Source organism: Camelus dromedarius, chromosome 8 (assembly GCF_036321535.1).
Source record: "Camelus dromedarius isolate mCamDro1 chromosome 8, mCamDro1.pat, whole genome shotgun sequence".
NCBI lineage: Eukaryota > Metazoa > Chordata > Mammalia > Artiodactyla > Camelidae > Camelus > Camelus dromedarius.
Genome location: NC_087443.1, coordinates 45,015,584 through 45,035,894, shown reverse-complemented (window position 1 = coordinate 45,035,894; position 20,311 = coordinate 45,015,584). Strand labels below are relative to the sequence as shown.

The 20,311-nt window shown below is 33.5% G+C and overlaps 1 protein-coding gene across 1 annotated transcript in view; it reads right to left on the bottom strand.

Moving 5' to 3' along the window:
* Positions 1 to 20,311, bottom strand: part of PCDH15 (protocadherin related 15) — a 1,333,392-nt gene that overhangs the window by 964,354 nt on the left and 348,727 nt on the right. Inside the window, exon 3 of the mRNA XM_064488173.1 lies at positions 9,865 to 9,940. The gene's annotated coding sequence lies outside the window, so the exon portion shown is untranslated. The remainder of the gene's footprint in view (positions 1 to 9,864; positions 9,941 to 20,311) is intronic.

Here is a 20,311-nt window from a genome sequence, read left to right as displayed (position 1 = left end):
CATCTTAATAGGTTTAACTATATAAAGAACCACTCCTTTCTCATTAATCTTCCACATGACTGGTTTCTGTAGTGAAAACTGCAAGGGCGTTGCTTCTTGAGGTTCAAGAACATAAACATCTCTGGTTCTGCCACTTTATAGCCTAAGTGTTGCCTCAGGCAAGATGTGCCCGCATTGAAGATAAGGAGTCAGTTTCTGCTCCAACAAGCCATTTAAAGAACTGCTGTGACTATGGACTTAAGCCAGAAATTGTCACATCCTCATGGAAACACATTTAAACATTTACAAACTGAGTTAAGCTCAGAAAATGACTGAATCTATAACTCAATTTGTATACACAGAGTGAGAAATTACAATGTAAAAGCTCATTATATGGGTCATTACTATGTAAATTTTCCTTTAATACATCCTAATTTCTGACTTGAGTTTGAAATACATTACTTCTATATACATTCAGAAAAAATTGAGACCAGTAGGAGTTAAACTGAAGTGTTGATATGAAAAAAAATTATAGCATTTAAGTACATAAAAAGATATAAATTTCATTTTCCAGGGTGTTAGAAGTCACTTTAAAATTAAAATAGCATGCCTATGAGAAATAAAAAACCTTCTGGTTTTTCTTTGAGTTAGTAAGAGTTACTTTTAATAACTATGAAAACTATTCAAACTTCAGTGTTTCAAGTTATCCAGAAATCCTCTGGGGTGAGACAGATATTGATAGATAAATGGATATATATATATAGGTAGATACATACAGGTATTTTTCATATCAGAGTGAAAGCAAGTATAGTATTAATCAAGAGAAATCAACTTTAAAAACACGCATTTGTGAAGTTCCATGTGCATTTCTATGTACATGTAAGGGTCTACATTTATATAAATGTGTATGTATGCACATGAATAGAGCATCATGAGGAAAATAAAGAACAAAATGTATAAGGAGACTAATGGTACTTTGGAGATAAGTTTTAAAAAGAACTAATAAAAACAGGCTCACACCAAAAGGAGTTGACTTTTAATTCAAAAGAATTAAAATACTGTGTACCTTTTTTTTTTTTTTTGCAAAATTTGGATTGAAGATGCTTAAAATGCTTACTATTTTGTTCAAAGTACAGCAGGTAGTATTAACGTTATCAGTTAGGGAGGGGAGCAGCAATCACAAAGAGAAAGTCCAGAATACACACTACTTCCCCCTTCCAGAAAGTAAGCAGCACTCGGGAATCCCTCAGAAATTGCTGTATATCACTAAGAGGAAGGTACTCAGTGGATAATTAGAGTCATAAAATGAAATACAGAAAGGAGGGATTTTTCATCCCATATAAGCACAGAAGTTGAAGCATGTACATTAAGAACTTCTAAGACATCACTGACACCTTCCTACTTCCTGTGAATTCTCCTCCTGTAAATACAAATAAATCAGGCTGGGCTATTGGTAATAGCGCTTTTCCTCCTCTTGGACCCAACAGTAGCACTGAAGAAGTGGTTCTCAGATCGGACAATGAAGGACTTCACTTCCTAGACATGCTTAGGAGTTGAACGGAGCCTGCAGTGACAGTGACAGCCTGCTGCGGTAACACTTCCATTCTTATTTCTCACAGCCACCAAAGGGGGGTAAGACTTCTCCAGGCAGTCCAGAGTGGAGAGAAGGAATGTCAACATACAGAAGTCAACAGATACAGAAGTATAGATACTGTATTATTTCAGAGGGTTTTAGGAAGCTTACAGTGACACAAACCAGTCTGTAAATGATAAATAGAATAATAAGTCAGACATTACAAAATGCATGCCTAGATGTTAACAATGGTTATTTCAGTGGAGCATGTCTATAGGTATTATAGCCGCTACTTACATTTTATTTATGTTTTTCTGTCTTTCAGAATGTAATTTTTATTACTTTTCATGTTCTACATTTAACTCTTTTGAGTTATTAAGAAACGTGCTAATCTGACAGAAAAATTAGGAAGAAGATGGAGAAGGATGAAGAAAATTAAATGAACACTGAAGTTCTTACATGCCATTCGAAGAAAGTGACCACAGATTAGGCTCTGAGCTTTTGAGCGACCAGTGGGGAAAATATGTCATAATTTTAATTAAATATGTTCAAGAAAATCATTAATCAGAAAAACAAAACCAATTTAGGACTCATGAGGCAAAGAAAAATAATTCTCAAAGAGGTCCTTGAAGGTTGTGTTGTAATGAACATTTTTAACAACCTCCCTTTGGAATAAACAGTGACACAATTATTGGCACTTTTTCCTTAAAGAATTTCTCCACAGGTAGCCATTCCACAGATGGTGGCAATTCCCACGAGTTCCCCAAGGGCATGGGTCGATGCCACAGTGCACCTAGTATGTCTACAGAAATGAAGAGGCAAAATTCCTTAAATACTGTTTTGTAAAACTGAGTTTTGATATGTGCTTGTTAACAAAGATCAGATATTACTGATTCTTCACAAGGATCTAAATATAAGTATTTTTAACTAAGCTCCCATCCAAATGATTCAGCAATTAACCAAGACAAAGTTAGGACTGACTCACCAAAAGGTGTCCAGAGATGACTCCTGCATAGATATCAAAAACATACAAATCCAGAAAATCCATGAAAAGAGTAAATAAAACAAAGGGTCTATTTCATGAATATAAAAATAGATGATCAGGGATCCACATTTTAATCCACACAGCCAAATAATCTGTATCTTGGATATATATTTAAGAACAATTATACTTTAGATCAGTTTTGAGTATTTAATTGCCCAATAAAGTATCCAATGAATATCTAACTTTAAGAATTTCCATGCCTCCTGAAATTTTTGAAATAAATTAAGAAAATCATACCTCTAGGAAAATTAATGACATTCACTGCTGCATAGATAATATATCTATTATTAAGTAAGCTAGTTAAACATTGGAAGATATTGTATCTACTAACTGATGACTGTGATCTTTGGAATACCTGAAGCCACCATGTCCAGTTTTCCATTAAAGCTGCTTTCTATTTGGTTAACCTATATACAAAATCACTGATTTATTTATTTATTTATTTATTTATTTTTTACTTACCATTTTGACCCCTGCAAGTGGCAATTTTATGTGGCTCAACTTAATAGTTCATGATAATAAAATTATTTCCTATGCTCCTGGGAGAATACCTGTCTTTATTCTTTATATCAGGAGTTAGAATAGGACATGAAATACACCTATGTACACACTTAAGAGTGATTCTCTTACTACAGACGTAGAGTGCATTTTGTTTATTGCCACTTTGGCAGCTCTCCTCTTTTCAAGAGTTCCCATCTCTGTGATCTGGTCATGCTGATAGTTGCCATATTCCAGAGGTGGACTTTATAACCTCAGCCAAGTCAGTAAGCACTAGCCACCATGATTGGTTGGCTCAGAGATGGGCCTGTGACAAAGATGGGCTAAATAGAGGAGGATGAGTGACTTTTGGGGGAATTCTATGGATATGAATTTGGAGGCACGTAGGACACCGAGAAAAGACAGGTTAGACTGAGATCCTGAGGGAAGCCTGTCTTCAAATGAAGTTATCACCAATGAAATCAAAGCTAACAGTTGTAAAATCACTAAGTCCTTGGATCAATCCTTTCCTGAAGCCTAAGGAGGAATTCTAGACTTTCAGATTCATAATAAACTTTTTTTGTTTATGCTGATTTGAGTTATAGTTTCTGTTACCTTCACTATAAAGGATCTTAACACAGGTGTGACAGTGCTCATGACTATAGACAGGTGTGTGTATTGAAAATCATTAAACCATTACACATAAATATACAAAGTTGGTAAGTTTATTATACCCTATCACTTCAAAAGCATTTATATTTAAAATCATATATAAAATGTATATACAAATGTCTTATTGTCTTTTCTTCTAGAGTGGACACTCAATCATCTTTAAAAACTTTTTATACAACTAGTGATGCGCACTAGGCTTGGACTTCTTATCTGTTATGGGAATACTAATTCTCTGGGATTTTACTGATGTGACAGATGGAAACAAATATAAGACAGGGGTACGATGGGGAAAAGAGGAAATATCACTGACATCACACATTTCAAAGATTCACCACTCTTCAGTTACCTCCTCATTCTTACTGACACAAACATCATTCCAGCTGTTAATTATATTCCAAGACAGAAGTGCCTCTACCACCAGTTTCTCTAATCTTGATACATGAACCTCAATGTCCAAACAAACAGAGTAACAGCTGATTATATCTGACAGGCTTTCAGAGGGACTGGGGTTAGAGGTAAAAGCATCTGAAGTGAGAAACAGATGTGATCATTAAAGAAGGGGCGCCTAACAGCGTGATTCAATTTGGTCTAAGTTTAAAAAAAACAAACTGAGTGACAGAAGCTATCAGAGAGGCACTTCATATACCTCTATGATGGCATTTATAATCTCAAGGTTTTGAGGGGGAGAAAGGAAAAAAGGGAGAAAGAGAGATCAAGAGAGACAGAGAAAGAGAAAGAGAGGCATTAGAGTATTTTGCTGTTGATAAAACAATTTTTAAAAATATCATCTCATTTGGGTTTTGCAACAAACCTACACAGTGTGAAGGGAAATTATTATCATCCTCATTTTAGAAATAATGAAAGGGAGGCTGATGTTCTCTGTGGCTAAATGACTTTAGTACAGCCATATAGCTAGCAAAGGGTGGACTTGTGATTATATTTCAGATCTTCTGACTGCAAATCTTCAGAAGTTGTATATACTACTTCCACATTATAATTCACCATTTATAAATCACAAATAAGTATTAAGTCAAAAAAGATGCTAATATCATTTCAAATGGAAAAGCTTTGCATATGTGGCCACATATTAGTCTAATTGGTTCCGGTTGTTAGCACTTGTCTCTGACATATTTTTGTTTATCTTATTTCAAAAGACTGTTTTTCCTTTCTCTCTCAATATATTTATCAGATTATATTTATTAATCTTAAAAATAAATATAAGGTATAGCTTGGCTAAAATCATCCTCTGAAAATTCTTATAAAATACTTAAAAATTTCTATAGCTGTCTGTGTGCATCTTAAAAGCTACTCTGAATCCTCTGATACCTATTCACTTCCTACATGGAATGGAAGAAAGTCAGTGTTCTTTCCATTTCCCCTGCAGCAAGGAGTGGCCACCTGATCCATTTCTGGGCCACAAAATATAAGTGGAAAAATGCAGTTGGTACTTCTGGAAAGTTTGGCTTTCCCCTAGTAAAGAGAATCACCACATTTGATGCAGCATTTCCCTTCTTCTGGCTTTATGTTTGGGCACAATGGCTGTGAAGGCAGTAGTAATAAATCCTTAATATCTAGATAATACTTTCTTGGTCCCTGAAACTCTCAAAACCGTTTAAAACATGTTAAGTATGCTTTATGTCACAACTTACCAACAGACAATATAAACAGCCTCACTAGACAACACACACATGCATCATTTTTGCCCAGAAGCAAATGGGTACCCCTTCGTCAAAGAATCAATTTGTCTCTATCATGCTAATATTCTTCAGGGGCTTGGAATTTCAGTTGGATTAAGCACCTTGTTGATGAAGACCTACTTTTCAGTCTTATATTATATGATCCTGCCAGATCTTCTGCAAAAGTGACTTCTTGTCCCCACTGCCACCACCTTTCCCTTATTCATGCCCTTCCATCTAACAACAATGCTTTCTCATCATCCTCTCTTCCATAACGCTGCCTGTCGAAGCCTAGGTATAGTCTTTCAAGCTTATCTGAAACAGTAACTCTTGTACGAAGCCTTGCCTGATACCTGTAACCAAATAAATTTTTTTCCTTTAATCTCCCTGGAAAATAATTTACTGCTTATATGACATCAATATCATGTACTTTATTAATTTTTTTATGTGTACTAGTCCCATTCCCTGCCCACTGCCAGATTATCACCATCACTCCCGTTAGACCACAAAGCTCATGGAGGGCAAGAAGAGTATATGATTCATTTTCCTTGGCTTCACAACACCTAGCACAGATCCTGACATTGGTGTGATAGCCACGGGCACCAGGATTGATGGAGTTGATTTCTCTGTGGGAAGTGATTGCTTTCTTTACTGCAACGTATTTGTCAAAATAATAAAGAGGATGGGTTATCTCCCTGAAGCTTAAACTTTACAGAGCCTTGTCTTTTTAAATAAAGAAGGATCTTAAGAACAGAGATTTCCAAAAGCACCTCTGCATGTTATTAGCAGAATTGGCAAACTACTGTATACAGGCCAAATCCAGCCCACTGGCTCTTTCGGCATAGTTGTACTGGAACACAGCCAGGCTGATTTGTTCACATAGGATCTAAGGCCACTTTTGTACAACACAGACAGAGTTGGATAGTTACCACAGAGACCAAATATAAAGAGCCCACAAAGCCACAAAGATTTCTATCTGGCACCTTACAGAAAAAGTTTACTACATCTCGTTATTAAAAAGGTCCAAAGCAGCAATAATTTAATGGTCAAATCAGTGAGAGAAACAATGTAACAGTTTTCATAAGGCAGAACTACTCTGAGATGCCATATCTCTGACTTTCCAAAATATTTTTGATCATAGGGAGTTTTTTTAATGGATTGCATTTCAGGATCAGGGATCTGAACATCACCAGTTTGGCCAATGCTTCTTTCGAGCAGTACAAGAAAAAAAAAAAAAACTGAACTGCAGTTCTTCATTTAAAGTATTGCCCTCATCTGATAATATTTAACTCTGTGAATTCACTTATTTTTCTAGTGATTTTCTCTGATACAATTAAGCCACTTAGCAAACTTCCTCAGCCCACGATAAAAGGACCTCTTAAGCTTCCTTCAGGTAAAAGTTAGAACATACTTGCACTATAAACAAGAAGACAGTAATTATCTGAGTGATGTGGATAATTAACATCAAAACAACCACAAATGTCCTTGAGGGGAGAATCTATGATCTCAGATTTAAAATTATTTAATCTAATATAAATGAAACCAGTAAATACCAGGTTTAGGTACATTAACATGATTGATCACAGTTATTAACCTTGTTAGGTACAGAAACTGCTTTATATATTTTCTTATTAGTTCTTACATTACTGCTTTCTTCAATCTCAATACCTTCTGTAGAAAACAAAATCTGCCTCATTCATACTTCATTAAACTATGTTTCCTCCACTTGAGTAAAAGTGTTGATGATGTAAAAAAATGTTAACTCAAAATGTATTATCTTCCCAAAGGCTTAGAGATGTGTACAATTTTAGTTATTCCATTCATTTAATCTAATAGTTGATACAAAAAATATTATATTTAAGTTGACAAATGTATACTCCAATAGACTATTTAGGATTATCTCACAAAGGTAAATTCAATATGTATAGATTAACATGTAATTCATCTGCTCTAACCCCAGACAGATGCCTTCTTACTACCAAAGGAGAGACAGCGTGCTGCAGTAGAAACTATTCCTTCTGTCCTTTCAACTTAAGCTTTTTTAAGTGAGCAAAGTCTCCCAACAAGGAAAGCCTAAGGACTTAAGCACTCAACACTAAAGTACTCAAGGAACTTCATCTCACAGTCTGGCAGTGCTATTACTTGACTTTACCTACTCCTAATGAAGTTTCTTCATTGATGGTTTCTAAAATATTCTCTAGTCAATGTTTTGTTTCCTTATCCTATTAGTACAATTGATTTTACCTAGAAATGTGTCTGTTTGAATAATTTACCTGTTAAATGTATTTATTTAATATGATACTTAGTTACAAAAATGAGTCAAAATAGTTAATTAGATATGCAAAATTCTTTGAGATTAAAAAAAAGTAATAATATCTAAGCATAGGGAAGGTAACATCACATTGAGGAAGTTGAAATACATATTGAGGAAGTTCCTGCAAAATTACTAACGTCCTTTCCAAGTAGATTATGTTCTTGGAACTTTGTTACTTAACAGTACTAACAATGTACCAATTACACAAGGAGAGAAGCAGATATTCTTTATACTTAGGTCAGGACACATACACAAAAAAATAATTTCCCTAAAATCTCAAAAGGGGAAACTAAATACATTCTTTATTTTTTAAAGTTATTCTTTTTACCCTCATACAATAGGCCACAATGGCCTGATCTTTATTAGCAATATTTGAACACACTCCCACCATACAAGCAAAGTGGGGAGGATCAGATGAAAAGTATTTATTCTCACACCTGAAGGAATTTATTATGCTGAAAGGTAGAGAACCAAGAGCTGCTGAATATGAGCGTTTTTGCTGGAACCTTTGGTACTGTGCTAGGATTACCTATTTGTCTGTCTATCTATATTTACACACATACACAAATAGGTAAACTGGTATGTTAACAAACATGCTAATAGTAATTCTGCAGTAATAAGCTATTAACACATTTTCTTTGAATAGTCTGAGAGAAAATTCACTGGAATTTATCTTGAACTATAAATAGCAAGAAACTTTAGGACATGGATTTAGTCTCTTTTCACTTAGTATTTTCATGCTTTCATGTACTCATCAACAAAATGAAACCATGATTTTTTTTTTAATTTACATGTTCCTTTGTATGAAAAATGTATTATCTGGAATATATTGTTCCATGTATGCATATATGAGGAATAAAGCTGTTGTTGGAAATATAAGGCCTCATGTAAATTTAAATATACTTAAACAGACATATCTTATGTTACAAAAAACATCTATAGCAGAACTTTTAAAATTTGAGTACATTTTTAAAAACTGAACTCATAATTACTAACAAAAGTATTTCAACTCTATTTTCAAAACTCTATAAATGCCCCCACAAAATTGGTTTTTAGTCATATTTATAGTTATATGATAAAAATATCATTGTAAATATAGTTATTTTTAATATTTTAAAATATTGAGGTAGCAAGTATTTATGGAGTGCCTACCATGCCACGGCAGTAAGACAGATGCTATAAAATACAACAGTGGACAAAAGAGACAGGTTCTTTATCTTTCTGGAGCCTACATTCTGCTCAGAGTGAGAAGAATTCAACAATAAGCAAGCATGTGTATACACACTATATTTTTTCATAAATTGAAAATTACAATTATATATTTCTTCGTTAAAAGTATTTGCTTTTCTGAAATATCATGTTCTACTTTTAACTGAGCTCTTTAAATGCCAATTTCACCCACTGCTATCTCGATTTGGAAGAAATTATCTATTTCTGTAAGTTTCCACTCTGGTTTCACTTCCATGGATTTAAAGTATTATCAGATCACAAAATATATTTCTCCTTGCTTTCACTGAAGCTATTATTAGCCAAATTTTATCTTAATTCCTATTTTTTTTCTCCAAAGTTCCAAAAGCCATTTTTTTTTCTGCAATCAAAGCACAAGCCTCACTTCAGAAATACATAAAAGAAAATTGATTTTCATGTTGGAAATGTCAAACTTCTTCCTATAATAGTCAGCTATGGTTTTCTGAGACAACAAAGTTCAAAAAGAGCCATCGACCTGATAGCTGTTTGACACATGATGATGGATTCAACATGTCTACTATTTTACTGCCAGAATGTCCTCCAAGAGAATGAGACAATCAATGAGGAATAATAAATCTAAACTGGGGAGAAGGTTCACTTGTTTTAAATGTATTAAAAGAGAAAATACTGGTATTTCACTTCTCTGGAAAAAGACTTTCATAAACTCTGTCATTAACTCTTTTTTTCTCTTTCTGGCCTAGACGAATCAGTCATACATATACCTGCTTAAAGAAATCGAGCAATGCCTGAAAGTTAAACTCCATGTGCAGTTACTGAACTTAATGTAAGATACAGATCCTATGTATCGTTCTTCTCCAAAGGAGAGAAAAAAATAACACATAAAGGATGTAATTTTAAGAAAAACATAAACATCACTCACCCTTGCGTCTTGTCCCTCTGTCAACCAATGGTTCTGGCAACTTCAACTGTTTCTAGTGAATGACATCTTCATTTTCCTATAGGATAGAGTTATTGATCAATGCCACATCAAAAGCAAAGGTTTTATTCAGGTGCAGAACATAGAAGCAATTTATTTTCTTACAGACTATACTTATGCTTGCAATGAATTAATGCAAATTCTAGAAAGTAAATCTTGCAATCATAATTGTAAGTTTTCAAAGCAGCATGCTTCTGATTGAAAATTTAACTCGCAGAATGCATACCACCATACATGCTCCAGATTATGTTCTTTACTTAGAAAACAAAATTTCACTTCCACCGGCACATTTTTATGCCTTTTGATCAGAGTCCTAACAAGGAAGTACAGTATAAATTCTTCAATGACATTTTAAAAATGGTAAATAGATTCAAGACAATTAAGGACAACTATATAAGGACAACTATATAGATTTAAGGTCACTTTTGGGTCTGTGGCAATTTTAGCTTTCAGAAAGTTATAACTATACCATTATCTTCTTAGGTTCACAAATTTTGCACCTAAGTGTATCAAAGGAGAAATGGATAATTTTATGATAATGTAATGAAAACTCTTAAGACATTTTAGATATTGCTATTATTCTTACTAGATTTTAATTTTCCTCAAAGTTGAAAACATTGTCTTAATTATTCATAGCTCTTTTAGTTCCTTAGTTAATACTGCATTGAGTGTGTACAAGTCAAGAAATACATACAGAAATAGATGGAAATACCTACAATTTGTTTCAAACACTTAAACATATTCCCTTGAAACTACAGAATATCTGACGTTGACGGATGCACTTAATTTATGGAAAACAAAGATAATGATTTGTTTCTCAAAACCAAACTTTGCTTGTGAACTACTGACTAACTGGAGAGAAATACACAGAAAATTCTATTTCAAAATTATACATCTAAAACAATTAAATCAAATAGCACAAAGTAAATAACATCATGAGAAAGAAGATAATTATTCACAAAAATCTAGAACACACAACAGAATTTTTGAAAATAGTGTTTGCATAAATATATTAAGATCTATATAAAAATAAAAAATGAGAAATGCATAAAAGTCAATTTTTATACCTCTTTAGGGATTAGGAAATATCTAACTTTAAGGAAAAAATGAATAAGACAGTTCTAATTTTTTTTAATTAAGCAGCATATTCATCTATTTTTTTCACAATAAAATGTAACTTTAACATCAATATAAAAAAAAAAACAGTTGAATCTTTTCAGTCAAATTATGGATGGGGTTTGAAGGGATCTCCAAAATTTATACTCTACCTGTCAAGCCCACTCTGGCTCCTTGGTAGCACCTGGGACATTTTTGTACAACCTTATAGCCCCATAGAACACATTCTGAAAACTCTTGATATAAATAATTTCTTAACATACTTTAATAACAGCTATAAAAAAAGGATATGGCATTGCAATTGATTTAATCAACAATGACCATAATAAGAGGACAATTATTATGGGCACTTACTGAACATACACAGACTCTGAGTGTCACTCCAAAGACCAGAAATGGCTAGATTTTCTCTAGAGGTTCTCTATATTTCTGAATAGTGTTGAACCTTCAGTTGATTCCATGCTACATAAACCATGTTGCACTGTACTTCAGGTCTATTTGGTAAGACACTGTGTGGTTGTTCACCATGATCTCTGAGTAATGATTATATGTTATAAAATATAAAAGAAACTGCAGAAGATTTGTAAATTAATATTTAAGGTATTTAATACCTCCAGATTGAGGGGGTGGAAGACAAAGGAAATAGAAGCCTCTATAACTTCAGCAAATGTAAATTATATGTAAAAATGTAATTTTATGTGATTGTTCATATATATTTCCATTATAGTTCCAAGGCCAAAATAATTACTTAAATTTCTACTTTTTTAGCACTGATTTAATCAGTCCTAGATTTGGGAAGTTATAAATCAGAGCTTATATCTAGAGTATAGGATTTCAAATAAATAGTTATACATTTACAAAAACTGAGAGGTAGGGTAAAGGTGACATCTTTGGTTAATACCAAGTCCTGAGGTATTCCATTTATTATCAATTTTAAAGTTTTTTAATCCATTTTTCTAGATTGATACTTCAACAGTAACTCCTCTAGAGTTACCCAAGCTTTTCTAACTGTTCTGGACTTCCCTGGTATTAACATAAGCAGAGATTCTATTTATTTACAGCACACAGCTCCACACAGCACTTTGGAAACGTGCTAGCTGATGAGCTTAAACTAGTGCTAGAATCATTGGCTACGAAAATTATTGTTTTCATTGAAAAATCTTATTCTTGATTGACCTCTATGATGTAGTAATACAGTATTTAATCAGTGAGATAGATTGGTTAACTGCATTTCATCTCTTTAACAGTGTCATTAAATGTACAACCACAGAAAGATTTACGATATGATCTAATTGAGCAACCACTCCACCTGGACAACACTTGAATAATGAAGCAGTTTGAGATTTATTAAGGTAAAAGACTTAATGTTTCAAGAATGGAATTTCAGTCTCTGAAAACATCATTCCCAAAAGGGTAATACTTTCCATTTTGAATCTAACATAAACACTAAGGAAATGTAAACTGATAAAAATACGAAGTTACACGATGTTTTGCTGTACAAGAGTGGGTAGATGTATGTAACAGACTGTCAGTTACCAGAGGTAATTATTTTTAAAAAGCCACTTGCCTAGGTGTGAAATAAAAATAGTAGAAAGAATTAATGTAATTAACTAAATACTAAAAATGGTAAAGGACAAGAAAAAAATATGATTTAAATAAATCTTAGATTTACTTTACTATTTAATGTTATCAACTATTAATAGACATGAAATTGTATAAAAGTCAAATCAGTGGTTCTTTAATTAAAGTTATGCGGGAGGGGAAAAGATAGGAAGAAAGGCAGGAAGGGAGGGAGGGAGGGATGTTAACAGGCACTGAGGAAAAGAGTGGAAGGCAATTTGGTACACCATGACAAAGATCTTTATATCTAGCATGAATGTTTTTTTAGAAGCTGGAGGCTGTAAAGAAGATAAAACCACCACTATCATCACCTTTAATGAAAGATTAAAAAAAAAAAAAAAGACAGCAGGGCATCCTAAGAAATAAAATCATGAAATTCCCAGCAACAGGCCTCTTGCAAGGTGTTCAGGGATAAAGCGTAGCTAATTTTTTTCTCTTAGCATGCTTTACGGTTTGAATTTTAAGACACTGCTCCTCTGCCCTTTCCTCTACATTTCTGTCTGCCTTTTTGCTGGTTTCTTCTCACTTCTCTATCTCTAAATGATGGAAATCCCAGGTCTCTGACCTTACATCTCTTATCCTATTTACACACAGTGATTTCCTGTGTGTTTTTTATCTAGTCTTATGGAATTAAATATCACCAAATTGGCGTCTTCAGGCTACAGCCCTCCACGCTCTTGCTTTTGATTCTACCTGAATTAACATGGCCAATGCCAAGCTCCAGAGTCTCCCTTCTTCCTCCAATTCCCTTCTTCACTCCTTAAACAGCAGTTCCTTTCTTGCACTAGGTTAAGACAGGACAATGATGCATTCTCTACACTATGAGGGCTCAAAGTTACTACTTAATATTTCTTCATCTAATATTTTTCATCCAACATTTCTGTGTTCAAAATGTGTTCTCAAATTCCTAATAACTCATATGACACTGTTGTTTATTTCATTTTTTTTATAATTACCCTAACAACTTCATTCAGCTTCATAAAATCTCTGCATATTTTAAGCCATGATACAGTAAGGCAGAGTGATACAGTGGAGGGACCTAGAGTTAAGGGGGAGAAAAGGGAGGTTGTGGGGGAGGGTGTCAGCCCACTTTGCTATTTGGCATTTGAGGAAGTTCTTTGCCAAACCATACTTTATTAATTTATAAACTCAGTATGTTGGACCTGATGATTCATAACATGTGGTACAGATCTGTGATTCAAGACCACGCAATTTTAAACCAGAAGTAGACATTGGCTTCAAATCAAGAATTAACAGCAGTCATTTGGCAATAGATTTTTATGTGAATAAGGATTTGATTACAGATCTGGAAAAGGATGGTGTGTTCAGGATGTGGAATAGCTGAAGAGTGGTTATCTGTGTCACACAATTGTCACATCTGCAGTAGATTTAACCAGGAAGGAAAAGAAAAAGATAAAGAAACTTTTAGTAATAGAAAAGAACTTGAATCCAAGCAATAAAAGCCATTTAAATTTAAGAACTATTTTGCATATTACACTTCAAGTCTTTCAGAGAAGATAACACAAATTCTTCCTGGTTGTTGTAGAATGGATTTCATGACCATTTGCTTAAAATCTAGAGATTCTAAAAAACCCCTGAAATATCGCACTTATTTTTCTTAAAAGCCCTTAGAAAATTTATTTTGAGTGACATACAAAATATAAAATAGGTACTGTTAGTCAGAAGAATAAATTTATATTTCAGGAAAATACCAGTGTATGACAGAGCTCTTCAATTGAGGAAAAAAATACTTTTTTATGAAAAGATATTCTAAGTCACTATATTTATCAGGGTCATTTCTTAAACCTAAGTACTCATCTAATAAAATACTGTGATTCATTTTTTCTTTCAAGATAAGGACACAAACATGTTCAAGGGAAGGCATGATCTTTGATTTTTTCAAAATTGTTTTAAATTAGTAAAAGATGGGCATAAAATCCTGGAAACAGCTGCTAAGTGAATGGTTTTGTTTGTGACCAAAATAATTAATATATGACTTTGCAGAAAGCCTTGTGAGTATTTTGCATAACAAGATGCTCAACGAATGGCCACTTCAGAGCATTTGGATATTATAAATCATTACAATACCAGTTTGAAATCTAATACTCAGCATGCTACAATAACTCCATGAAATTATTTTTGGCATAGTTCAAGAGCATGCATCTCGTCATTACTTTTTCCTGCTGAGAGGGCTCACACAGAACACACCATTCTTTAAATTACGTTTTAGGGAATATTTATGGTATCATTATAATGTAACAAAAAAGTCAAGACAAGAACGAGAGATGAGTTTATGTCTGTTAAAACAAAAGCAGGTTTAAATATACATTGTATTAAAAGACATATCTCTTTTAGATCGTCTTTGCTTGAATTGTTTTTTGCAAGATGGAGACAGCTTCACAAGTTCTAAAAGCCTTGTAAATACATAGCTCTACAAAAAGGATTTATCTTACGCAAACTTAAGCAACAGTCAGCTTGATCACTGCAGAGACCAGTGGTTGCTTAGTTCACTCGGATTCCAGTTCATTCTTTCTCAAACAGTTATGTAACAACATTTGACCAATGCTGGAGAAATGTTTGAATTCCTGTAGGTAACTGATTATGCTTTATAACTGGCAATAAAGAAAATCCACTGTATTATTCCTAGCTACCTTTTTAATATTCTTCTTTACCTCCAGGGGCCACTGAATTTCTGTATTTAAACTGGCAAAGCCCCAGTAAGATCTTAGTGAATGACTATGTTATGGAGGTCAAGTTACAAAATAGAAATTGGATTTGCTTCTGGGTTACAAAGATTATATGAATATGTATATGTCTTTGTGCCTGTAACGGGATGTGGATAAAAGAGACTGTACATGCAAACACCTTTCCTAAAGGAGGGTAATAGCTCACATGCCATCCATCGCTCTGCAGCCTTCCTAGATTTAGCTGGTATTGGGAAAGCATAGGTAAATTCATAGCTGAAATTGTTAAATTAATTTAACAAGGAGGCCATTGGGCTGAGACTGATAGGCTTAGATTTGGGTTTGCTTACCTAGGAGACCTCAGTGTTAGAGCCTGTCAATGACACAAAGTTACAGAATCCAAACGTTATGGAGAATCAATCCCAAACAGCCTTAGCTGATCAATAATGTTCTTACTTCACTTACGCCTTTTCTCTATAAAGCTCTCTCCTCAAGCTCCTGTTAGTAAAGTGTTCCTAATCATTTCCAGTTTGGTGTTGCCCCATGTGAATTAATCAATGAGCAAATAAACTTTGAAGGTTTTTAATATGCCTCAGTTTATCCTTTTTAAAAACTCACGTGACACTTTTTAATGTGTATTTTTTAAAAACGTAAGTAGTTGAAGGTTTTAATATGCTTTGTCTTCCTAAAATTGTCTTCTATACTTTGTTTCCATCACCTTTATGACTTTCTATATAATAACTATGTTTGTTATTTTTTGTACACTTATTTTCTCAGTTAGTAGTATGACTTTCAAGGGGGTAGAATAGGCCACCTCAAAATACGCCACTTTGGCATAAGGATTAATTTGAGCTAAAGGCCCTAAGAAAAATTGCAAAAAGCAGAAGAACACTCTAAATTTTATCCTTTACTTAAAAGCAGGAGATGAACCTCCCATTTGAAAGATGTCCTCTCTGTTCCAGAAGGAAAGTAACATTCTTATTATCAACAAGAGAGAGAAGTTGAGACCAGGAGGATTCCTGTATAGTAGATCTGTTAAAATAATTCTTATTTTCCTTTAGTCTCTCCACACAGTTATTTTCATACTTGCTTCTCTTTGTTCAACCTATTATAAAAGCAGGCAGGTTTTGCTCAGGTGAAAACCCCTAAGAAGGCAGATGCAAAACATTTGCCTCCCCTGTACTTTCATCTTACAGCATTTGACATAAATGTTAAATGATTACACACTGAAAATACCTGCATTTATTTTTCTTCCTTTAAACTTCAAGTTTATTCTTTAGTAACATGAAGTTCATTTTTATTTACTTTTGTATTAGAATATTTACACCAATTTTTTAAATCTGAATTGATCTTGATGTAAGGTATTGATGGGTCCAAAATATGAATTATTGCATTCAAAATTTTCTTATTTCACACTTTGCACTATAGTTTGCCAACTCCTCATGGAAACCACAACATCCAATTTTACAGACAAATATGTTGATCTTTGTTACAGAAGTAGAACTGAATTCTCACATCTGTACTAATGGAATATTACTGTGTAACTACTCCAGACTACCATGACATGAAATCTATTTTACAACTGATACTTGCTTATTTTTAATTTTACATGGTACATTTTAGTTTGGAATTTAGATGTGAAAAATACTACCAAATTGAATTAAATACAGCCAGTCAAAATCCTCCAAAAATCTAAAACTGAGGTAAGGTGTGTGGAAGATGGAAAGAACCACAAGACACAAACCCCTGTTCTTGGAGCGTTCACCAGTCTAGGAGCTAAGTAGGCTCTTGTTCATGTACAACTATAATTTAAGTCAATACAATAAATCATCAGAACACTGTCAACAACTAAAGAGATCCAGGGAGCTAAATAATCAGGAAGACGTCATGAAATGGCTTCAAAGAACACTAAGAAGTTGGATAGGACAGACGGTAAGATTCGTAAGAGAAGTACAAAGTAAAGAGAGGAAATCAGAATCAAATACCAAAGGTAGGAAAATATGAGACCTATTTGATAATTCTCAGATAATGTAGTTTCACTCCAGTTGTACAGGTTGTGGAAAGGTTGGGGGACAGATTATAAAAGGTCTACCTAAAATGCCTCAAGAGCCTGGATTCTATACCTTTGAGATGGGAGATTTTAAGTTGACTGTTTCTAGTAAGAGATTGATCAGTATTGATCTGGAAAATTAAGCCATTGGCAGAAAGGCAAATTCATTATAAAAGGGGAGAAAAGCTAAGAGGTAGCTGCATTCATTCACTCATTGATTCACTCAGTTATCCATTCAGCAGGGATTTATTAAATACCCGCTGTGAACCAAGCACTGTTTTGAGTTTGCACTCACAGAAATTAACAGACTACGATAACATGGTAAGATTTCTCTGTCATAAATGGGATGTGAAGATGTTTTTCTACTACGACAATAACAAAAATACAGAGAAAGCATAAAATAGATTGCAAATTTGGGTGCACATTTATAAAATTGGCTTCAGGGGAAAAACATAGTGAAAGTAAATCAAATGCCATGCTGCAAAAATATTTACAACTCACATTTCAGTCCCAGAGTTCATTTCCCTAAAATACCGAAAATCCCTGTGGATAAATAAGACTAATCACATCATAGACAAATGGGCAAGGTATTCAACTGTTTCCCACTCTGTCTCACAGTATTGATTTGATGTTCCTCTTACCCTTTTCAGGTACTTCAAAACATTTTTTTCTTAACTGTTTTAGGTAAACATTCATATGGCAATTATTCTAGTCCAGATTTCTGTTAGCCCATTGGGAACTTTTTGCTGCTTGGTTACCAATGGAATATTATTGTGCAACTATTCTTGAGTGCTTACATTCTAGTGAAGGTAGACACTCATTCAGAAAAGAAAAAATAGAGCAAAAATGCTTCTAAATTTGAAGGAAATTGGCTTTTAAGAGATTATATGAGGGTCTAAGAGACTCAGGCTCGAAATTGGGACTTACTTCAGACAGTATGGCAAGGCAGAGTGGTCTGGTAAAGCGATATTTAAACTGAGGCCTAAAATACGTGAAGACAGTAGATATCTGAGGGAAAGACCACTGCAGGCAACAAGAATAAGACAAGTTAAAGCCATGCTCGGTAAGAAAAAAAAAACAGTCTGAAATTCTATGGTTTATGATTCATTGAGTTGTTTTTGTTTTGTTTTGTTTTAATTGAGTTACAGTCAGTTTACAATGTTGTATCAATTTCTGGTATACAGCACAGTTTTTCAGTCATACATGAATATACATATATTCGTTTTCATATTCTTTTTCATCGTGAGCTACGGTAAGATCTTGAATATATTTCCCTGTGCTACACTGAGTTTTGATAAGCACATTTAAATAATTGTTTGCCTTTGTTTTTAATTCTGAAAGTGTTTAATTCTGAAAGTTTAAAATCATTTTGAGATGTTTTCATTAAACGTTTTGCATCAATTTCTCCATAGCTATAGTCTTCGAAACAGAAAATTCATAAGACAAGTTTTCTAAAGTGTATTTTCACAAAGAAAACAAAAATCATTATATATAACATAAAATGACATTTTTTTCTGTTCTAGTAATTAGTCTTTAAGTGGTATTTTATATTAATTTTTGTAGTATTTAAGATATTAATAGTTGACAATATTGAGTTAACTAGACTCTTCAGCTTATCATCATTAAACAAATGAGTTTTCCAAAGTAATTTACTGAGTTCCATTTAAACTGTGTGTTTAATTTGCATGCTTTTATTAAGAAATACTAACTGATGATTCTTTTCTATTTCTGATAATACTGCATTGTGGGTCTCAGTTACACATTAGGACAAAATAGGTACCTTAATCATAATTATATCAGACTGGGCATTTGTTTGCATATAACTTGTGGTTTATAGGAACTTAATCATTAACCTTTCTCATATGTTATATTTTAAGGACTATTCTAAATTTACTGACAATAATCATCTGAGAGTAATAATATTTTTAAAATTTTAGAGCCATTTAAGGTAGAAGGCTAAAATTTGACAACCCTACATCAATCCAAATGTTATTTTGTATTATAAGTGCATATACGGCAGTATAATTATTTTTATATTCTGTTTATGTTTAACTATTTAAGGATAGAGTGCATGAAATTTAGTTTTAAAATAGTTTTATGATTATTTGAAGCTCAATATTCCTTTGAAGTCTTTTTTTCTTATGAAAGAAAATAATTTTTATTTAATAGGTATTTAAATAGTCATCTATCATTTACAAATTTTAGGCGGTAAAAGGAAGATCATCTTTGGCATTATGAGGTTCAGTGCTTTTCCAGTATAGGGATACTTACTTCATGTGTAGTCTCCAAGAAAAGTTATAACCCTGCCATATGAGATATTTTATTTTTAGATATTTGGAAACAAAACAAAACTCTACAGATAGAAGTGAATAAAAGTAACTGCAAAAAATTAAATCTGACTTCAGAATGTTAACTTACCTGATGCCCTACCTCTCTGTGTATGACAGTAAGACAGACATATTTTCTTACCACCTAAAAACACACACACACGTTTGCACATGCACACAACATATAGTGCTTAATAATACAGATTCGGGAATCAAACTACCTGGAATAAGTCTTGGCTCTGTCCCCGAATAGCTGTAAACTCAGACAGGTCATTTAACCTCTCTGTCTTCCCTGTCCTCAACCGTCAACAGATCTGTAAAGCACACCCCACGCTGCTGTAGAATTAAATGAACTGGTGTACGTACATTACCTAGAACCGTGCCTCATAAATAGTAATCTCTAAGAAAATGTTAAATAACATTACTACTACCATTTTAATACACAGCAGGAGAAAGTCTGCGGAGAGAAGACAGGACAAAACTGGGGTTCTGCTGGGAGGAAAAGACATGATTTAACTTTTGTTAGTAGAAATGAACTGAGTTCAGTCAAGTTAGGAATTCATCCCGCAAGACTGTGTGACAAAAAGCAGCCA